The sequence below is a fragment of the Symsagittifera roscoffensis genome, chromosome 3, assembly GCF_963678635.1.
Source record: "Symsagittifera roscoffensis chromosome 3, txSymRosc1.1, whole genome shotgun sequence".
Lineage (NCBI taxonomy): Eukaryota > Metazoa > Xenacoelomorpha > Acoela > Convolutidae > Symsagittifera > Symsagittifera roscoffensis.
The window spans coordinates 13,851,020-13,868,442 of NC_087064.1; the positions used below are offsets into that span (position 1 = coordinate 13,851,020).

The 17,423-nt window shown below is 36.6% G+C and overlaps 1 long non-coding RNA gene across 1 annotated transcript; it reads right to left on the reverse strand.

The window, feature by feature from the left end:
- Nucleotides 1-871: 871 nt before the first annotated feature.
- On the reverse strand, nucleotides 872-14,166 carry LOC134841098 (uncharacterized). Its single transcript, XR_010162454.1, has 4 exons — nucleotides 13,963-14,166; nucleotides 10,208-10,545; nucleotides 3,728-5,255; nucleotides 872-1,348 (listed from the first exon to the last, which is right to left on the reverse strand). It is a non-coding gene; the product is annotated as an uncharacterized LOC134841098 (long non-coding RNA).
- Between the last annotated feature and the right edge of the window lie 3,257 nt (nucleotides 14,167-17,423).

The following is a 17,423-nucleotide window of genomic DNA, read 5'->3' on the forward strand; positions in this document are numbered from 1 at the left end:
ATGTTTGCCTGTAGACTGTGAACTTTAATCCAGAGATAAAAATTATGGTAGACATTTTTCTTTTTTTACTCACGTTTTTATGCTCTTGATGAATCGCAATTGGCCTGAAGTTTCGCTTCGCCTCTATTTATTTTTGAACAAAATGTGTGTCAAAGTTTTCGCTTAAAACGATTGTTTAAGTTGACATTGTTTTCCTATCGCTTATTTTAATTTGTTTTTTACTAATGCAAATACTTCTCCGAGAAAATTGTATATGAGTGCATGCCTCTTTTTTATGATTGGCTGGATGGATACACAGGGCATAATAGGATGAAAATGTTATTATTTAAAATCGAACACGATTATATGCGGTGTTTAAAATCATACTTTGTCGACGTTACTCAGTCTTATTAGTTCTCTGCAAAGCTACAACCCACAAACTTGTAACTTATTGCCCGGTTTCATAGAAAATATTGCGTAAATTATGCTGGACAAGTTGGGCTTATCAAAGTGGGTCAATTGTTTTCGACTAAATTCAAGATTTCGGGCCCTGATAGGTATGTCTAGAATATTATGTTTCGGGAACATCTTTTCGTGAAGCTTTTATCGGCTTGTTCTCTCTTTGTACAAAACTTTTGCGGCCGCTTCTTCGCTCAAGATTTATTTATTGTGTTTTTTTTGGAAAAAAACTTGTTGAAGCCCAATTTTATATTTAGGCAGTACGACTATTGATTTCTTACACAATACTACGATCTCAGATAAAAAAGTAATCTACGTTTGAAATTTTTGATCGAATCTGGAACTGATGGCAATAGGCATGGGTAAAGTTTATTCTAGAATTCGTCTTTTTTTCACGTACGTTACTTCAATTACGCCAAAAACCTAACCGTTTACCTTCTAAAATTGAGGATGTTGAATATCCGCATAATCTGTCTTTTTGGAAAACTCCCACAATTTGATCAATTTTAGCAGAATCCTTTAAACTCTCACCACGCTGGAAATAATAATTTTGAATTTCGATTAGTTATTTATTGACTAGATGAGTTTTTCCAATTGACATCAAGAAGCCGTTCCAGTCGTACGGAAGTATTGCATAATCTAAAGTGTACATCACATTTCCCAGAAACCAAATCTGAGAATCTGTCAACTGGCTGAAATACTGGATAACTTTGGCGTTCGTATCGCTTGATTTAATTTCAGGCAAGGTCGTTTCGTTCTTGAAGACGATTGGGTACTTGGGAAGTACCTGTTCTAAGTGCTGTTGGAGGTTCTCAAACAAGACCACATCTCGCCAGTTTGAAGAACAGACTTGACAGCTCTCGGCAACCACTGACTCCCAATGCCACCACACCCAGTCAGGAACAGGCTTCTGAAAAAGAATCAATAACGAATCAGAGATCAATTTAATTGTTTTTTAATTGTCATATTCGACATGGACTCAAAACGAGCAAACAAGCTCTTCTAGTTGGAACTGTGATTTGGGTGACCTGGATGAACGCATGAATTGAGTAAAAAATAAGAAAAGAGCCTGATTTCTTTAGTATCTCTTATAGAAAGTTTTTGAATCTTTTTTGCATTTTGACAAATTTTCTGGAAGGTGACCCTATCTATTTTTTGGCCAGTCTAACTTTTTTTTGCTCAATTATACAATTTTTTAGATACTTCTACAGTGACTTTTCTTCTCTCAATGTTTTGGTTAAAAAGATCAGAAGCCATTACTATTGAACCTGGCATGAAATCGGTGTGTTCCTTCGTTATTTACCATACAAGCATGAGGGGAAATTTAGAAGGACTTTTAAACTATTTCAGAACATCGACGACAAATAGCTCGTGAACAGAGCTAGAACAGCCTTCTAGGTTATTGCTCAAAGAATTATTATTTTGCTTGACACTAGTTACCCTTATTGTTATCCGCTATGCCTGCTCATCTTCAAAAGTTGTTATTAATCAAATTTAGGACCCGTATTTCCAACCCCTAGTAAACCCTTAAAGCACCCGAACGTTGAGTTGAGAGTTTCAAGTTCTGTTAGTTTTTTCATATCTAAAAATATCCCGAAAACAAAAAATTATATAATTAAGGATTTTATTCTGAAAGCACAAATGCAAGTTAATAGTGTAACCTGAGATTGCCTCACCGTAAGGTTGAGAATTGTAAGTGGTTAGCATTTTCTAAATCTGTGTTTTTTTTTATGAAAAGACATACAAATCGCAATAATTCGCAGACCAAAAGAGTTTAAGCACTAGTTTTTGCAGGTCAGATTTGCAACCCTTATGTGCACAGTACCCTAGAGTTGAGAATCTCATTTTTGTCCAATTAAATTTGACATGAAAAATTTTTGAAATTTGCATTGCGAAATAAAGAAAAAACTGCATTTGAAGCATCCACGGTTCAACAGATGTATAGTTAAAATAATAAATGACCTGGGAAATTGAAAATGTTCAATTCGATAAAACAAATCAAACGTTGCATAACATGGGCATTTTATTAAACATGCCATGATAATTCTTTGAGCAATAAACGAGAAGACTGTTTTAGCTCTGTTCACGGTTCAACAGATGTATAGTTAAAATAATAGCTGACCTGCGAAATTTAAAAAGTTGAATTTGATATAAACATATTAAGCGTTGCAAAACAAGGGCAATTTATTAAACATGTCAACAAAAAGACTTCTTAGCCATGTGTCAAGTGAAACGCCAATTAAATAATGTATAGATAGATTCTGATTATCGTTTATTACCCTTGCGGTATTGCAATTGGGTACTAGGCTTTTTTCCGTAAATAACTTTGTTGACAGGACTAATCACCTCCAGGTGGTACTTTGGTTCATAATAAATTCCAACTTCTTACTGTCTCCTGCACACTTCGCCTGGAAGTAACAAAAATTTCGTTTGTTCCCCTGATATTTCTTTCGGTTTTCGTCTTGATTGAATTTGGCCGTTTTTGTCGACTTGGTCGGCTCTTGTTGCGTCGTTTGATAATAGAATTTTTTTTTTGGTGTGTATGTGTTTTGAGGGGAGGGGAGACTTAATTTGTTCTTATTTATTAAGCATTTTTTGATTTTTGTTGGCATGAATGGCTTCTGAGGTTTTTTCCGTATTGTTACCGCTTGCTAAGTTTTCTGATCATGCTAAGTTTGAATTCTATTGTCTGGCACGTTTTTTCAAACCTTTTTGTAAAATATAGTTGTTTGTATAGTGATAGAACATCAATATTACGCTTTAACCTCGATATTATGATTTTTCGACTTTCGATTAGGCTCTGTTTTGTTTGGGAATTGTGTACAACACCTTGATTTCAGTACATATATGGTTTTTGTTTCTTTGGGAAATACATCTTTTTTCCAAAAAGATTTAATTCTGTCGGCTTTAATTCTGTCAGCTTTAATTCTGTCTGCTTTAATTCTGTCGGCTCATTTTCCTAAAATTTTATTTTCTACAAATTTCCCATATGGTTTATGAGTCTTTGGCCCCAAATTTAAGTTTTCTTATGTTCAAATTCAACGCCACTTAGAACTCTTTAAAAGTTTAAATTTATTTAAACATAAGAAAAACGATTTTCATTTTTTTGTTTTCTATTTGTTTCTTCAACGATAACCACGTTTGAAGTCTACTTCGATAGTTCTTGAGTGTCACGCTGTTTTAATTTTATACTTGTTGTATGGCAAGTGGTGCGAGGCTCAGCTTTGCCTCTGTGTCATGATTATTACGATTATGATTATAAATTGTAAATGGCAAAAAACTGACTCACATCTGGAGAAGCGTCCCGGATTTTCCCATTGTTTCTCAAAAACATGTGAATGATATAATCAACGAAATCTTGAAATCCCACATCTATGGTTTTCACTCCTTGCATTGGTATCTCGTACAGTTTAGACGCAGTCTTGTGGCTGTTTTTGACGTACAGGGCAATGTTTTTTGCAAAGCCTCTCCAAGCTGAGCATATCTTGGGTTGGCATTCTCGCAATTTGTTTAGGAACGCTGAAAAATATCATTGCTCGCAGGAGTAAATTGAGATGCTCTGTGTAATGGGGTTTTAAAATGTTTCAAAGATAAACCATTTTTCCGAAAAAGGTGACTTTTCGACAAAAATTTGAAACCAGTTTGACTTCTACTGAAAAACATCGAAGTCTCGAGCGCTTGCGTTTCACTATAAACACCAATAGCGTGTTAAATAGATTTTGACTTCTCAATTTGGGTTGGCCCATTTTTTCCTACTATTGGTTTTGGCAGCTCTTTTTGATTTCTTTCTAAAAGTGAGTGGCACAGGAAACGGGAGCGTGCATCAAAAAAGCTGCCTTTTTCCTCAAAAAATTGCAAACAAAAACGTTTACATGTCACAAAACGCATGTTCTCAGAGTTTTGATGGTGGATAAAAATCCTCAAAATGCGGAATTGGCGCCAAATATGCCTTCGCAGTATTTAAGGCTGCTATAGGGGATCGCAATATTGAGCAGCCCGTAATTACTTACCTCCCCCATTTAACTACTGATTGTTGCTTACAAATATTCATAGAAAACCTACTCAACTTTTCAGTTTCGATCTACAATTTTGAATTTTTCAGAGGCGCCCCGCTGAGGTGCTCGACGCTTGATTTGACTTTTTGGAACAAGTTCAAAACAAGTATTTATTTTATCCTATTATATTCTTGATAAACTATCTCTGTAAAATACTTAGAAGTAACCAATCATGATCCATAAGTAAAACTTACAATAATTTGTAAGGCGGAAACTATTTACAGTTTCAGCCAGAAGAGAATAAATTTAACTTAGCAAACAGTTGCTCTTCCTCAGGATAGTTCTTGATATCAAGCCTCGCAAATACCAGTATACACTAGGTCTATTGAGACTAGGAGATATACGAGTAAGATTAACATTGGTATTAGACTAAGAAGTTGCACGAATCTATCCGGCCGAAAATAAGATGGTGTACCTCATCTGAAGAGCGTGACAAACAGACGGTGTACCTCATCTGAAATTACTCTATGAGTGAGCCACCCCGGACTTAAACTCACTTTATTCAATTTTGTTAGACTTTAATGGACTTAGTTCGTTTTTTTTCGGAATAGTTAAAGTAACCAATCAGCTGAAGTTAATTATCTAAAAATTTGACCTCTGTTGATCTTGCCTGAAAGCATTCTGTGCATGGGTTCTCGGATGACGATGAACGCATTGATGTGTCCAGTTGCCTCCTTCACAGTTGCCTTAGATCCCCGTTTCAATAAAGATCTCGTCAGAAAAGTACTGCCGGATTTGGTGTTCAAGCAGAAACTGTACGCCCTAAAATAAAGCCGGTAAACAAACGCATGTCTTAGCTGGATATTCGCATGCGCGAAGAACCGAATGATCGAAAAATTTCAACCAATCAGCGGCCTTAGAACAGTCGAAAACACTTATTTTTCAGGTTATTTCTCTCCGCTTTTTGAATATTTATTCTGATTGGCTGATTTATGTTCGACATTGTTTCGACAGTGTTAGAATGAATTGGTCCAGGGCTAAGTCCAGTCAGAGTTTTTAATTTTAACGTCAAGTACCCGCTTTGTAGTCTAAAATAAATGCTCTCTGCTGTTTCCTGATCGCTTCTGTTTCCTTGGGTCTCAAAAGAAGTTGCTTTCTAGTTTTGCAACGAAAGAGTTACGGGCCGAACGAAGAGACTTTCGTTTAACTTTTTTTTGCCCCTCTATTGCGTCTTCGTTTACAGGCAAAATAATTTTCACGGCGGAAACTGACCGCAATGAATCCAATTCGGTAATAATTGAAAGAATATAAAGGTGCTTAGCGGATACCCAAAGATTAATTACTTACTGCCGGTTACAGAACCAAATGAAGAAATTGGTTTAGAGTCTACCTGTTCATTGGAAAAAACTGAGTCGTAAATAAAATCTATCAGTATGTGAAGATCGTTTTTACTTTAAAAATTTCCATCCGCCAAAGTAGTAAGTTGTTCTTTCTTTTTCTGTTGTAAAATTTGTGTCTGAATAATGTTAATTACATATGTACTGAATTTTGGCCGCGGCATTCTGGAAATAAAACTACAACCTCGACCAGTGATGGTTACCCTATAAAGATAAAAGTATACAATGCGTAACGTTTTTTGTTGTGAGAAGTAAATAAAAATTAGCTATACTTTTATCTCGAATTTCAATAGATACTGTGGGTGACCATAGGTGGAATCGTTGGGTAGAACGATTAGTTTATATAGTCAATCAAAACTTATGGGGATGGCCGTGGAATCTGCAAAACAATCCTTTCGTCAGCTCTAGAACAAAAAGCGAACAAAAAACCATGCGATCGTCCATACAAAACACCATAGGTTCGGTCTTCATTCAAAAAGTTTTCATAGATCAAGTAACGCAAGGTAGAATTTTAGCTCCTGAATGCAATTTATATTCTCGTGTAAGAAACGGCAGAAAAATGGAGCGCCGACGATGCCGCAGATGACGAATACCCAGATTAGGCTATGAAGCGATCCAAATAGTGCAAAGAAAACCGAGTTTCATGGAAAAAAAAACATTATTTCAAATAAAAAAAGTTTTCGTTTGAAAATGAGTTGACAATCGTTTCATAAATTTAATTGATGCCGGAAAATTTTGGTAGCTAGCCAAATTGCTTTTTTTAAAAGTCCACGCGCTTTTACAAGAGTTATTCAAGGGTGTCACAGGTTAGAACCTTCCATGCTGAGGAAGATCTGGAAACGTTATTTGCAATGCTACCTGCTCACGCAACCAAATTTGAGAAATGAGCGCTTGAGGATTAGCTAGTTTGAATTTTTTGGTTATTGAGAAAAAAGACTCGAGCTGCTGAAGAGAGCTCAAAAAACACTATAAATAAATATTCAGAGGAACAGCGAGATAAAGAGAGAGATAGAGAGAGATAGAGGGGGAGGGAGCAGAGGAGAGGAGAGGCAGAGAGAGAAGAGAGAGAGAGAGTGAGAGAGATAGGTGAGATAAAGGGCATAGAGAGAGAGAGGCGAGATAGAGGGAATTGAAAGAGAAAGAGAAGAGAAGAGAAGAGGAGAGGAAAGAAAAGGAAAGGAAAGGAAAGGAGAGGAGAAGAGAAGAGAAGAGAAGAGAAGAGAGGAGAGGAGAGGAGAGGAGAGGAGAGGAGAGAAGAGAAGAGAAGAGAAGAGAGGAGAGGAGAGGAGAGGAGAGAGAGAGAGAGACAGCGGGAGAGAGAGAGAGAGAGGAGAGAGAGAGAGAGAGAGAGGAAAAAAGAGAAAGAGAGGAAAAAGATAGAGGGGGGGGGGGAGGGGGGGAGAGAGAGAGTGTGTGTGTGAGAGAGAAAGACAGAGTGAGGGCGAGAGATTGAGAGTGAGAAGAAACAAAACCATGAACAATTGGTAGAAAAACATACGAGAAGAAAATATAGAATTGAGTACAAATTGTTGAAAACGTTTTGCTCAAATACGTCGGTCGTCAACAAGAAGATCACCAATGAAATGTAAAAACACTCCAGTGAAACTGCCGAGGAATGCATTTTTAGTGAAACTGCCGAGGAATGCATTTCACCAACAAGATGAGTTCAAACGAAGGTCAACTAGAGAGAAGTGAAGAAAGTGAAAACTAAGTAGAGGTTGAAAACATGCTAAAAATTTTTCTCTGTTTTTATATGGCATAAGGGTGGCCGTCTTTGCTCTGAAAAGCGAAGGTAGGTAAGTCTTTGGACGTAAGATGAAGATGTTTTTTCTCGCAACTCAAGATACTACGTTTTAAAGAAAGAGAGCGGTAAACTCAAGTTGTAGACGATCGTACAATAAAACTGTACCAGAATTGGAATAAACTGTCACTGGAGTCTGCATCAGCTGTCAGATATCTCTGGCTATTCATTTTAGTCATCATTCGAGCTTATGAATTAACTTTCGTTTTTATCTCGGAGTGTATCGAATTGTTTGCTTTTGACCAAATTGCTGAGAAACTGAATTACACGCGTTACGCCAGCTGTAGAAAAGGTGATTCTACTGTAAATTCAACTAATTGCAGAGCCGCCGTACACAGCATCCCCTTTCGTTTATAAAATGGTACGCTACGATAGACCCAATGGCCCAACTGATTGATTTTAAGCGTAAAAGGAACGAATTAGGGCAATCAAAGTTTGGAGAAAGTTTTAACGTTATTATCGATACTTTGCGAAAAAGTGACATTTAAGTCATTATTGACGTGTTGCCCATGTTTTAAATTAGGCTATGAAAAATACTTGCGGGACCCCGTCAACATAGCAGGAGGAACTCAAAAGTTTCCCTGTTCCTTAACCTTTTGGCTCTGTTAAGAAACACATGCAACCTTAGTAGACCGGAAGGTTAAATCTTCCAGAGGTACAGCGCTAACAAATGCCCAAAGTAATTAGTCCCATCACGGATTTCCAAAAGTCGTTTGCCGGGCCCCGCTAAACGCAGGTAGCCAAAACTTATCTTACGATAGAAAATAACTAGAGAAGCCGTATGTCAAAATCTGAATTGAATCTGGTAGTTAAACCGGAAGTTATTAGCAGTGGGTAAAATAACCTTTAAAACGGAAGTGGGCAATTCACTCAAAATAATGAGAAAAAGCATATTGATTTTATGGCGTCAATAGACTCTAGAACCCAACTTCAGTAAGGTACCCTAATGACCCGAAATTTTCGAACGACGACCTCTTCCGGTGTGAATTGTCCTCCCATGGTAAAAGCGATATTTGATCTTTAAAGTTTGCTAAATTTAGAAGAGTTATTGCGATAAGAATGAAACTTGGTTGGTAGGAACTCTGTGGAATTTTGAACCCGAACATGGAAGAGTGAACTCGGGAATATCATCGAAAAATTGTGTTGTCCCTAGCCCAACCTATTAAAGTTGGAAGTGGTCACCGACTTATTAGTTGGAAGGAAATTATGTATTGGAAAATGAAGCGGAAGCTGAAAAAGCATAGCTTTTACTCAGTAACATTGGAGTAATGGGTTGAGTAAGAGTGGAGTTGGCGAACATTAAAACCATTATAGCTGGCAAATAGAGCTATCAATAGAAACTTTACTGGTATAAAGAAAAGTACTCTCAAAGAAAATTGACAATAATAGAAGCGTGGCGCGTGATATAAGTCTCCTAAATAACAAGAACGGACGGGATTTTTACTTAGCTCCCTGGAGCTCACTTTTGGCAATTTTTGATCCCTAATAGACGTACTATACGCTTGATAGCTAGAAGGCCGGGTTTAGAATAGAGCGTTGACGGGATTTTTATATGCTTGGAATTAGTTAGCTACCTAGGAAATTAGGGTATTTCCACACGTCCACGAGTTCGGAACGTTTAGGGGATAAATGAATAAAAACTTAGGAGAAACTTAAAACGAACGAAACTTGGTTCAGAGGTGAAGTTGAAATTGAAGTATGCAAACTTACTTTGGAGTTATCTATAATGAACTTGGAGTTTAGGACTAGCGTCGTCAGTGGGAAAATTCAAGTAGCTTCTTGCGTAAAGGGTACCACAGTAAATGTGAGGACTTGTAGGGGCGATCATAACTATACCTAAAACTCATACAGACAATCATAGCGAAGAAGTTACGGGTAGCCTTTCTTCAGAAGAAGTATTGCAGTGACAATAAATAGCTGTTTCTCATTCTTTGACAGAACAGCTAGTACCGAGTCAGAGAACATTGTTACGAAGTCGAGAGATCAGTTAGAGTACCTTAAAGGAGTAGTGATCCGTAGAAACACTTATAGTTTTAGCAGATCGAATGGATAGCCGAGTGGGTATAAGGAGCGTTGTTGGTTAGTATGGATAGTTAGGATTCTCTAAAGAGTGAGAGTTGTTTAGTTGAATAACAATAGTCCATAAATCGCGGAACTTTAATAAACCGTAAAAAAGAATTGCCACTTTTTTTAAATCCTTTCGGGTTTAAGGATAGTAGTGAGTCTCGATCGCTCCGCTGAACTCACTACTCAATGGACCGCTTTACGCTGTCGTTGAGAGAAAGAGAAAGAACCTAGAAAGGCAATCCCTTAAATCTACACCAGGTAAGGAAACTTATGTCTGAAAATAGACGATTAAAAGTTGTTTTATACATTATACAAGTTATTGATAATTTATAACCTCCCATTAGATTCACAGAAAAACCTAAAAATACCATGAAAAATCGTAAAAAATCAACTAGATATAAAAATTGTTTTTGTTTTTTTTTGGCAAAAAGTACTGCTGTGAGAACTCCAAACCGAGCGTTCAAAACCAAGTATTCATGTTATTCGCAGAGTTTGCATCATAAGCTTACTTTTTGTCTCTTGGATCAAATCGGTATCGTCTTTTTGGGTGTCGGATATCGCCAGCCAGCTTTTCGGTTCGTTTAAACAACTCGTGATTGTCGACTGTGTCATTGGAAGCGTTGAAATCCTGTCTTTCAAAAAACTGAGTAACCCTGCAGTTTGACAGAACTAAGTGGGCGAGCTCCGTCGTCGATTTTTCACCAATCGAGTAGGGGTAGTTTATGTATATTTTATTGAAGTCTTTTGGCTCCGCAGATATAACAGAAGTCTTTTGTTGTTCGGGGCTTCTAAAGTCAGATGCCAACGGTCTGTTTTTGTTGAACTGATAACCGATTGTTTGCAAAGTCTAAAAGATTATGACCAAGTTAATATCCATAAGCCACCACATTGACCAAGTAACAATCCACACATCCCCCCTCCACGCAACTATTTAGTTTGAACAATTGCTTAGCACTGTGTATACGCTTGGTTTCGATTGGCTTATTTTGTAACCAGAGCCAAGATGAAAAAGGCCCCATTTTGTTTGAGGTGATGGACGTTAATTTGAAAGCGAGGATTATCCAATTTCTTATACAAAGTTTGCCCCCAGAATTGATTGTAGCATAGTATCTTGCGAAGCTCTCATGTGGTCACTTCTTGGCGAATGAACCCATTTTTACATTCAAATTTTTTGTAACACGTTCCAACTCATGGCTAGGTATAGATCTGTTCATCAAGTAAATCATAAAAAACTTAATTTGACAAAATGATCACTTACAAAAAATATTTGCCCGCATTCTAATTACAGCGCCAGTAATCCTTTATATTGTCCTTTATATTGTCCTTTATATTGTCCTTTATATAGTGCTCAAAACATTACTTACGAGGCCAAAATGTGCATTTTGTTAAATGTAAGCGGCTTCTGCAGCAGGCAAAAATCAAATTGTCGCGGAATTCATAACATTGCCATTTTTCTTTGATCTTCTCCACTGTTTTGGATTCCACGGACAAATAGTTAAAGCACTGTGTTGCTCAAAATTGCTCCAAAAACAGGCAATTTTGCGGAACCCGCAACAAAATGTGTGGGATCCGGAACTAGTTTGAGGAATCCATGAACAAATGATAATATATGTGTTTAGTAAACTTAAGCTGTCGCGGAATCCGCAACTGCAAGTGGAATCCTCAAATTGTAGGCGGAATCCGCAGATTGTAAGTTGATTCCGCAAATTGTAAATGGAATCCGCAAATTGTAGGCGGAAACCGCATAAATTTGCGGAATCCACTTTTTTTTTGCGGAATCTGCTTACATTTGCGGAATCCGGAACAACTATCTATATTCGCTCGTTGCGGAATCCGCAACAAGATCAATGTGCCGATAATGCCGAGATAACCCAATAAATTTATTCGGTTTCGTGTTTCTAAAACTATGGTCCCAAAAACCGCTTGCAAATACTAAAGTGTGACTTCCATCGATGTAGTTATCCAATGTTTTAAGATTTGTTTGTGGATTCCGCTGACAATGGTTAAGTTCTTGCTTTTAAATTCCGCAAGTGCATATGCAAGTTCAGTAATAAACAAATTTCTGAATTCCTTTACAGTTTGCGGATTCCGCTTACAAATTTTGCGGATTCCACTTAAATTTGCGGATTCCACTTACATTTTGCGGAATCCACTAACAATTGCGGAATCCAGAACAACTAGCTATATTTGCTTGCTGCGGAATCCGCAACAAATTAAATGTGCCGACACAAATTACGTTACAAGTATATGTACGCGGATTCCACTGAAATTTTGTAGATGAAATCCACTTGCGTTTTGGATTATGTTTAAAGACTTGTCTCTGGAAACCAGGAACATGCAGACACAAAATTGTGCGCCTATCCAAAGCTCAGTTTGGCCTCGTAATGTTTAAAAAAATTTAATTATGTTTGATTAAAACTCTTTTCAAGTTGAAAAATTATAATGAAACTTCAATCGATTATAATCATTTTTTGTCTATTAAACTAGCAAAAAACTTCACACAAAGCTCAACTTATTTTTTGATTACGTTACCAGAATACTGCGTTAAGCTGCAATTTTCATTTTTAGTTTAAAAATGTTATAGTCACGGCTTTCGAAAAATTGATAGATTTTTATGCTAGGAGTGGTTTGCTTTTAGATTGAATCTGTTTCTTGATCTGTTTTATAAATTTCATGTGACTGTTAAAAGACAGAAAATTTGTTCAAAGCTTCCCCCTCAGGAGGTGCTGTGTCTTGTTTAAGTTTTTGGTAATTTTGAGAGGATTTTTTGAAAAAAAAGTAACGGATTATTTTATCTCTGGGGTTATCTTTCACCAGACAAATTTTAACTTTTAGCAAACGATTTTGGGCAAAAATAAATGGTGACATCCGAAAACTATTGATGTCTTGAACTTAAAAAAAAGGTATTTCCCTTGCATGGACTTTTCCTAAGCTTTTCGATAACGCGTAAGCGGTAATTTAATCCAGCTCGAAAAACCAGGCAAGCTTTTGCCCTTTTTAAAGTGTCACAAGAAATAACATACAACGCTTTCTTCTGCACATAGCTTCTAAGGGGAATTTTTGAAAGAAAAAAATCTGAAGATAAATTTTTAATCTTTGTTTTGAAAAACTCGAAAACTTTTCAGCGCATATTTTTCACTAAAGCTGTACATTTTCTCTCAGCTCAGAGTGAAATTACTACACCAAAAAATTTGTGTACAAATAGATACATTATCGAGTTTTGTGTGAAACTAGTTACATTCTTGTTCCGACTTTCGTAACGAAAGTAACGGAATATTTGTGCTCGGGTTTTTTTCTTCAGACACATTTGGTTTTTTAAGTAGTCATCAAAAGAAAAGATAGAAAAAAAAATTTTGTCCTGAGTTTAAAGTTGAAAATATATTTTGTCTGTGATTAATTTTCGTAAAGTTATGGGGATTTAAATATTGCCATTTAGGCCAATTTAGGACAATTACCGCGTGATATGGTTCGCGCTATTAACGCGTAAGCGGAGATTTAATCCGTCTTAGGAATCATTCCAAAATTGGTTGAAGGAAGCCTACTTCCCGTATTTGATTTGTTGCTAGGAGCAAAATTTATCACTTTGTACTTAATTGGCGTGTGGAGGATGATATTCACGAAAATTTTATTACAATTATTTTTTTCATGTTATTACTACTCCATAGACATTAAAAGACATCAGAGCTTTTAGAGATTCGCCCTGATACGAGCAGTATTGTTCTGTTTTGTTGTCAAATAATACGAATTTTTTTAATCAGTCAAAAACAGGCCACGATGTTCAAGCACTGATTTTTGAAAGGATCATTTTTTTGATGCATACCAAGAATTACGGTTTTTGCTCATAGTTCCATGCAAAATTTGTTAATTTTAAGGGCCTATCTCATATGCAATTTATTTTTCGTATGTCAGACTTTTGCCTTTTAACTAATGGGGTTTCTTTGTTGAGAAAAATTTAAGTTATTTTGTTTTCAGACAAAAACACAAATCAAAAAATTTTCAGACAATGGAAACTAGTGAGAAAATATGTTTCATGGAGACAAGAGACTTCATACATGTTCTGTAAGTATGGAATTACTGAAACTTGATGGCACGAAGTTGGTAATTTATGAAAACTGTATGATTAGAAACTTTGGTCGACCCGGGTGCCTAGAAACTCTTAGAAAATTTTGAAGGGCAGTTTTAGAATCTGGTAGGACAAACTGTAAATTTGTGGCTATGGTTCAAAAAGGGTTCAATTTGAGACAAACTTTTAGTATTTTCAAACCTTGTATTTGGAAACTGACTGGTAAATAATTCCATAAGATAACAATCCAGCTGAAAATATAAACAATTTTCCAAAACTAGAGTTGCTGCTGACCAAAAAATTCATTGATATTATCTAATTGATTTGAAAAATGAATTAAACGCAATATTTCAAAATCAGCGGAAGAAGAAAGTTGACCTCTTTTCTATCATCTATCCAATTACGGCTCGAATTTGCATAACTGGTGCCAAACAAATTACTAATCTTGTTTTGTTTGATTACTGTATCTGGTTCTTTTCTAATAAAATGGAGAATAAAATGATCATTTAAATTAATAATAAAGAAAAGCTGGTGCATCTGTAAAAACAATGATTAATTAAATTGCAACGATTTGTAGGATCGGTGATCCTTACATTTTTTTGCCACATTTAGAGTTCAATTTAGAGCTTTACATTGGCAAATGCATGCATTATTGTAAAAGCTAATGAGTGGTACGTAGTTCGTTATTGACGAATCAATACGATAAGTAGTCAAGTAAACACTTGGTTAAATTGCAAAATCGACCAAAACAAACAAAGTCTAGTCAAGATTTGGAACCGGTACCAAATGTGATCGCCCCCCAAATGGAATCTACCAGGGCTAGCTTTACGGAACTCATAGGACAGATTCTAGAGATGATTAGGAAATCCAGACCCCTCGGACCCCCGGCCCCAAGTGATAACGGTTCCCGGAAGCGCAAATGGCCCTATTAGAACTCGGCAACCAGCGGCTGGAAGGAAACCAAAATATAGTATGTTATAGGCCTGGTCGAGGGAAGCTTAACTTTAGGACCCCAGACCCCCAGGACCCCTGCTTCCGGTGCTATGCCCTATGCAAATAGTCCCAAGCCGACTTCCGGAGGTCGTTTCTCGGACCCCATTGAACGCAGGGAGCTAAAAATTTGAGATAACAAAGATAATGACGAGATAAATCATGTAGTATAGTTTGAGCGAAATCCGGCGGTTGGACCAGAACTTATTAGCACTTGGGGAAAATAATCCTGAAACCGGAATTAAACAATTTACGCAAAATAATGAGCGAGGGCATATTGATTTACGGCGACAATAGACACTACAACTCATCCTCGAAAAAAGACTCCTTGTGAGAGAAGCCCCTTCGGCGACTCCTTCCGGTGTTAATAGCATTTTACCTGGAAAAGTGATAAGGGACATCATAAATGGGATAACTTGGGTAGTATTAACGGAATATGGATGAAACTTGGTAAGTAGGACCCCTTTAGGATTCTAAAACTGAACGTGGAAGATTGACCCCGGGTGACCGCGAGAAGACCTTTAAATGACCTTTGGGTGTCTAGGACACTAAAATTGCATAGAAAGCCCTGTTATTAACACCGCAAAGTGGCGTATTCCCCAACCCCAACCCCTGGGAATGAGAATCGGTTACCTTACTAATATTTGGCAGGGAACTTATCTATTGGGAAATGAAGCAGAAGCTGAAAGAGATATAACTTATACATAGTATCAATGAAGTAGTGGAACTATTTAAAATGGACTTGGAAAACATTGGGTTCAACATAGCTTGGAAAATGCGCTATTAATAGAAAATCAACCAGACTAAAGAAAAACAGTCCCAGAGGAAATTGGCGGTAAAAGGAGCATAGCATGGGAAGTAGGTCTCTTAAATAAACTGAAGGGACAGGATGTTTAACCAGCTTCCCGAAGGTGGTTTTTTAGAACAATTTGAGGTCGGGACATTAATGGGATAAATAAATAAAAACTTTGGGAGTTTGGTTAACTAAACATAATTCGGTTTGGAGGTGAAACCGGATTTGATTTTTGCATAACTTAGAGTCGAGTTTAAGACCAGTGTCGTCAGAGGAATAATTCAGTTAGGACTTTACGAAATGAGTACCAAAGTAAATTTCAGGACTTGTAGGGACGACATAACTCTAACTATTACTAAAACTCAAATAGATAAACATTATAGAGAGTAATAAGCAGCCTACCCTTAGGCAGAACAATTGAGCTGTGAGAGTGAACGGTTGATTCTCATTAGTTGGAGAACAATTATTGCATTGTTAGTGGATAGTTGGCTCTCAGTTAGTTAGAGAACATATAACGAAACTAGTTGTTTCTCCGAGTTAAAGAATCCGCAATCCTGAAGTTAAAATGATAAGTAAAAGTACCTCAAAGGAGTAGTGATCCTTAGTGACACTAGTATTTTTAGCAGGTCAGACTGAGTGATTGCGAGGAATTTTTGTGTGTAATTCGTTGATTAAGATTCTCTAGAAAAGAGATAATTCTTAGCTAATTCAGTTGGGATTTGAATTGCAATTAGGCAATTTTTTTGATTGATCGGGATACCTTCTTTTTGATTAGATTACTAGATTATTTTCTGGCAACTTGGAGCATTCAGTATTTGGACCAATAATTAACTGAATTTAATTACAACTGGAAATTCTTGCGATCCATGAGAGTGGGCGAGACAGGCTCAAGAGCAGTATAAAACGGGGGCAAGTTACATGATACAGTGCGGAATAGTTGCCACCTATTTAACTCCTTCGTGATTGTGGATAGAAGTGAATCTCGGTCGGCCCTGAATTCACTACCAAAGGAACCACTTTGCGGTGCCGTTAAGTTAAAGTCTGGTAACGGACCTAGAGAAGCAATCCCCGAAACCTACACGATTTATTCGCTACCGTTAAAATCAACAGCCGCAAATTTAACTGTTGTATTAGACTAAATAAACTAAAGACACAACACAATCACAACAGGTTATTGCCATCCTCACTTTACTGAGTAATGAGCTTACCCTTTTTTTAACGTTTACATTCTTCCTTTTTAAAAAAAACTGATTGAAGTTTGTTTTCGATTTCGATTAAACTTGCTATTAACAAATCCTCTGATTTTCGGTAATTGAGTTTACCATAGTAAAAAACTGTTAGTTATTCACTCTCCAAATTTTATTCTGTAGATTTCATACATTTTAAGAAAAGTTAAGATGATTTTCTGAATAAAATTTTCGGATTCTTAGGAATTTTATTAGACCATCATTTCCTCTCGTCAATTTCACTGGAAATTCATAGATAATAATCATTTTTATTGGATTTTCATTGTCAGTGTAAATAAATTTCAAATATAGTAGATTATAATCGATTCAAAATGGGTTACAATCCCACTATTTTTTAAATAAAAAAAATCCATTATAATCTATTATTAAGAGTTTTTTCCGAGGTTTGTTGATGAAATTTGCATTTTTTTCAAAATTACTTCATTTCCTGTTTAGTGCAGTTGCTACAATTTGAGTTTTATAAACTTTTATTTATCTCTAATTTTTAGTTTGGCAGTTTAACCCTTTTTTAAAATTGCTTTTTACCATCGCCCACTTTTATAATCGCCATTCGCCCACTACTTCCCTCACGTTCTACCGGGGGTGCTCAACGTAAACTCCACCGCCTGTTTTAAACCCCCTCCCCAATTTAC